General features: G+C 38.1%; 1 pseudogene; it reads left to right on the forward strand.

The window, feature by feature from the left end:
- The first annotated feature begins 536 nt into the window (after positions 1 to 536).
- Positions 537 to 2,540, forward strand: LOC138420194 (endogenous retrovirus group K member 7 Env polyprotein-like; annotated as a pseudogene).
- The last annotated feature ends 3,272 nt before the right edge of the window (positions 2,541 to 5,812 follow it).

Consider the following 5,812-nt stretch of genomic DNA (forward strand, 5'->3'; position numbering starts at 1 on the left):
GATGTATGGCAAAACCAATACAATATTGTAAAGTAATTAGCCTCCAATTAAAATAAATAAATTTATATTTTTTTAAAGAAAAAAAAAAGGTCAGTTTTCATCCCAATCCCAAAGAAAGACAATGCCAGAGACTGCTCAAACTACTGCACAATTGCACTCATCTCACATGCTAGTAAAGTGATGCTTAAAATTCTCCAAGCCAGTCTTCACCAATACGTGAACCGTGAACTTCCTGATGTTCAAGCTGGTTTTAGAAAAGGCAGAGGAACTGGAGATCAAATTGCCAACATCTGCTGGGTCATAGAAAAAGCAAGAGAGTTCCAGAAAAACATCTATTTCTGCTTTATTGACTATGCCAAAGCCTTTGACTGTCTGGATCACAATAAACTGTGGAAAATTCTGAAAGAGATGCGAATACCATACCACCTGACCTGCCTCTTGAGAAACCTGTATGCAGGTCAGGAAGCAACAGTTAGAACTGGACATGGAACAACAGACTGGTTCCAAATAGGAAAAGGTCATTCTGACCACAGTTAATGCATTCTAAAGACAAAACCTTTTGGCAACCAGAAATTTGGACAGCCCTTGCTGCTACTGCCCCTATTACTTTAACCCGGCCAAAAAGTAATTCTACTTACTCTATTTTGGCTTGTCTACCCTTCCCCTATGTTTTTCTTTTCACTAATGATTCTGAAAAACTTACTATACAAATGAACTATTCAGGTGGACCTAATGTAGTGTCTTGTGAACAATGTATGCTCTCATCTTGTTTGACTCCTCAATATAAAATTTGTTCTTTTGTGGTGTTGCAACGACCACCCTATCTTATGGTGCCTGTAACTATAACTACTTATTGGTATGATAATCATGGTCTTGCTGTGCTACAACAGCTACAAGATTTAATGCGATCATGACGGTTTGTGGGCTTACTTATTTTGGGAATATCAGCCTTAATAACCGCAATTGCTTCTGTTACTGTGGTGGCAAATATCATTGACTCAACAAGTGCATATGTTAATACTATGTCCAAGAATGTCTCTTTAATGCTGGCAACACAGGAAGTTATAGACAGGAAACTAGAAATGAGGGTAGATGCTTTAGAAGAAGCAATAATACATATTGGGGCTGAATTACAGGCTTTAGAAGTGAAATTGACACTGTTCTGCCATGCCGACTACCGGTGGATATGTGTAACACCTCTGAAAGTGAATGAGACAGATTATAGTTGGGAAAAGGTTAAAAACCATATCTCAGGTATCTGAAACAGCTCCAACATCAGTTTAGATTTAGGAAAACTTCATAATCAGATAAAGACCATGGAGCACTCCCAATTAGATTTTACTGCCGTAGGAATAGCAAGTGACCTTTTCCATACATTCTCTAACTTTATTTCAGGAAAAAACATTCTGTCTACTATTCTTAGCTATGCTGCTGTGGCCGCTCTAATATTGCTTCTCATAATTATTCTTCCTTGTATTGTTAGAATTCTTCCACAGAGCATTCAGAAGCTTGCGACTGAATTACATCTGGCTGTCTTAAAAAATAAAAAAGGGGGAGATGCCAGGAGCCAGCATGGGAGATCCCACCCATGACAAGGTCATGCAGGACTTGAGGGAATCCCTGGGCCATCCGACCCATGACAAGGTCATGCCGAAGAGTCCTGATAAGCAAGGCCTCAGGACTCGGCGGACCCCCTGGACCTGCTCGAGCATCTACCCCCCCCCCCCCCCGAACCAGAATCTGTCTAACTATTTTATGTCTTTCACCAGCTCTTCTGACATTAGCAGGGGGCTGTCTCTGACTAAAAGAGTTAACTTAGGGCTCTAGTTGATAAATCTCCTGGGCATGAAAGGAGTGTTTCAAACCCTCTGTTAGCATTCTAGCTTACTTGGCAGATTTATCCAGACTCTTGCAACATTGTTGGGCCTATGCTTGCTGCCAAGTTCTCACATCCCTTATCCATTGTGTTCCTGGGAGTGCATATAGTTAAGATATAGAAATAGCAAGCAGTTGCTTTAACATTAGCAACATTAGAGGCTGAGTTGGTAAGTTCTTTCTTTGCTGTAATCCACTGAATCTTTGCTCCATAAAAAAGTAACTTTGTACTTTAAGGGTGACGCAGGCTAAGAATTTAGGAAGAAACACTTTAAAGGAAGATTATTGTTCTGGCTGACCAACATTTATCAAAAGGAGTTCATGGAATATCAACAGGCCTCCGGGACAGAAGCTGATGTACAAAAAATAAGACTCTTGCAGAAAAGAACCTGGTATTGATAAAAGTTAATACTGATGGAATGTTGAGTTGACTCTGCATTTTTCACCTTGCTGTATGTACAACTCAGGGTATAAAAGCCCCAAGGAAAATAAAATAAAAAGGGGCCTCGCTCACCAAAGAAGCTCGGTCACCCCGTGTTGTTCTTTATCTCTATCTCTATCTTTCTTCATTCGCCGAAGTCATCCATCCTGAGGATGTCCCTGGACTTTCCCCAGCAGATGCCAATGATAAAATATAAAAACTTTTGATTGATTAATCTTAAAAATGCTATGAAATAGAGAAAAAATCAAATGCCAAAATGAAATTTGTATAAAAACTTACAGTGTTACCAGAATAAATGCTAAATGGACCCAAGATCTACATGTATCCATAAAAAATAAAGCCAGAGCATTACCAAAAAGAGATTCCTTTATAATCCACAGTGAAGAAAGCCTAACTATGACTCACAGGCTGAAAGTAATAAAAGGAAAAATAATAAATTTAAATGCATTAAAAACTTCTTATTGAGTAACAAAATAACACTGTAGGCAAACTACATCAGTAATAACAACAAAAGACAAAGGTGGCAGTGAGGATATTTGCAACTTTCATTTATATCAAGGACTAATTCTCTAATATATAAAGGGCTCTTAAGAAAAAGAGAAAAACTTAATTTAAAAAAATGGGCATAAAACATGACCATACTATTTATAGGAAAAGATATACAGATATGTCTTTAAGTACACAATAAAATGCTCAACTTCTTTCATAATAAGAGAACTGTGAACTAACACTGCCCTGAGACACCATTTCTTACCTATTAGCTGGCAGAAACCCTAAAGCTTGATGACACTGTGAGGCTGTGTGGGAACAGGTTTCTCACACAGGTTTGGTAGGATGCAAAATGCTATGTTCCTGTGGAGGAGAATTTGGCCATATCCATTAAAATTATACGCGCATTTACCCTTTGGCAAGCAATATTGTAAGAGTCTGCTCTGAAAAAAAGCCTCCACAAATCTGAAACAACATATGCGTGAAAGAATATAGTTATTCACTGTAGCATTATCTCAGGGCAAAAGATCTAAGCTGGCCCACATGTCCATTAAAAGGGAGCTGTCGGGATCATCCACATAATGGAAAGTTTTGTAGCCATAAAAGAAAATGATGAACCAATACAGAGATCTCTCCAGGAGATATTGTTAAATGAAACACAATGAAGACGCAGAACTGCATTATAGTAATAGTAATTTCTACCTTTTATGTAAGAAAGAAGGAAGACTATTAAGATATATGTATTTGCTTATTTTTCTAAAATGGAACTACAGGAAGGACAAACTGCAGTAGGATTAAAATATTTATTTATGAAGGACAGGGGTTGGGGAGGGGAGTGAGGCTTCTGTAAGGATATAAAATGGAAAGGACATTTTTTATATCACTTGGACTTTTGAACACTGTAAATGCTTATATTCTAAAAAATTCTTATATCAAATGGAAAGAAACAAGCCCTCAAATGTAATCAAAATAGGAATAAATGATCTTAACTGTGCTTCAAATTGATATCATAACCATACAGAGAAAAGAATTTGTAAGGTAACTTTTGAGTATGGTATTCTTTGATGGGCTTCCCTGGTGGCTCAGCAGTGGAGAATCCACCTGCAGTGAGGAGACCACCTACAATACAGGAAATGCAGGCTCCATCCCTGGGTCAGGAAGATCCCCTGGAGAAGGAAACGGGAACCCATTCCAGTATTCTTGCCTGGAGAATCCCACGGACAGAGGAGCCTGGTGGGCTACAGTCCATGGGGTCGCAAGAGTTGGACATGACCTAGCAACTAAACCACCATCCACCATTCTTTAATGGGATATAGTGTAAGGACAAAAAGAATTGTATGTAAGTCTTACACTTTACTCAGGTGTACAGACAGAAAGAGAAAAATATCAAGCAAGTGTGGCAAATATTGAAATTTGTTGAATGTATATGGAGTGTGTATTGTTCATTGTACTACTTTTTTCTGCTTTCCTATGTTTAAAACTTTTCGGAATGAAAGGTGTATAGCATTTGTTAACGCTGGCATGACTATTAGAAGATCTGGGCTTCTGGACTTAACCAGTGCCACTTATTTGCTTTGTGAACTAAAGGAGTCATTTCACTTTCTTTTTTTTTATTGAAATATAATTGACTTACAATATTGTATTAGCTTCAAGAGTACCACATCGAGATTAGATATTTTTATACATTATGAAATGATCACCATAATAAGTCTATTTACCATCTGTCAGTATACAACGTTATTGCAATACTATTGACTATATTCCCTCTGCTGCATTTTATATTCCTGTGACTTATTTATAACTACAATTTTGGACCTCTTAATTCCCTTACGTATTTCACTCGTCTCCCTATTCTGCCTCCCCTTTGACAACCACCAGTTTGTTCTCTATGAGTCTGCTTCTGTTTGGTGTTCATTCAGTTGTTTTGTTTTTTAGATTCCATATTTCACTTTCTTTTTCAGGAAAGTGAAGCTTTGGAACTCAGTGCTGCCTTGAGTCTCTTTCAGCTCTCTAGGTGCGACTGTATTACCCACAAGTCAATATCTTACAACACTGAAAAACCTAGCCCCAGCATGATATGAAGGGACAACAGAAAGAAGTTACCAGTTTCTAAGAATGTTCCTTCAAAAATTGTTCTACTGAGCACTTCACCAAATACCTGGTCATTTAAGATCTTTGGTCTATTTCTTGTAATAGGTCCTCTCCTGCCAAACACAGCCTGGAGTTGAAAATTTTGGTACTGTTTTATATCCACCATTAATGTAGGAAGAAAAAAACTCCCAGAAATGTGTTCTTTGTAGGAATTGCTCCAAAATTTTCATAAGCAAATGAAAACCAAAAAATATTAGAGTTAAAAGTTATCTCATTAGAATGAAAATGTTTAGTAGAAAGATATTCCTTAATATCCTAATTAAATATAATCTTTTTATTACTTGAACTTTTATTCTCTGGTAAGTTAGCTCACACACACACACGTGTGTTTATGTGTGTATGTGTACACATATAAAATATATAAAATTTAAAGCAAATGACTATAACCTTTAAAATTTTCAATAGAGACAGTATAAGCCCCAAAGCAACACCACATCTATAGAAATAATCTGCCTAATTGTCCTTTTACTGGGATATAATTACATTTTATTGCAATCATTCATGGGTTCAAGCTGTGTGTGTGTGCACGCACACACGTGCAAATGCACACACAGGCAGTAGGAAGAATGTTCTCGTTAGGAGCAGCTATGTTGTTCCCAGCATGCTCCTTCCTCCTTTCTTGCTTCCTTCGATGCACATAGACCTAGGTCCTACCGCATGCCAGGCACTGAACCAGGTCCTGGGAAAACAGTAGAGAGCAGCGCTTGAGTTGAAAGCCCAGTTCAGGTTAGCCTGAGAGCTGCTCTTAGGAAAGTTCTGCCTCCAGTTACTCCTGAGAACATCGGACATATGGGCTGTGGACAGTGGCAGAGGCTGCAGTGATGGGGGAAAGGTGAGGCTCACTGCAAATGTGTG

The sequence above is a fragment of the Ovis canadensis genome, chromosome 15 (assembly GCF_042477335.2).
Source record: "Ovis canadensis isolate MfBH-ARS-UI-01 breed Bighorn chromosome 15, ARS-UI_OviCan_v2, whole genome shotgun sequence".
Classification (NCBI taxonomy): domain Eukaryota; kingdom Metazoa; phylum Chordata; class Mammalia; order Artiodactyla; family Bovidae; genus Ovis; species Ovis canadensis.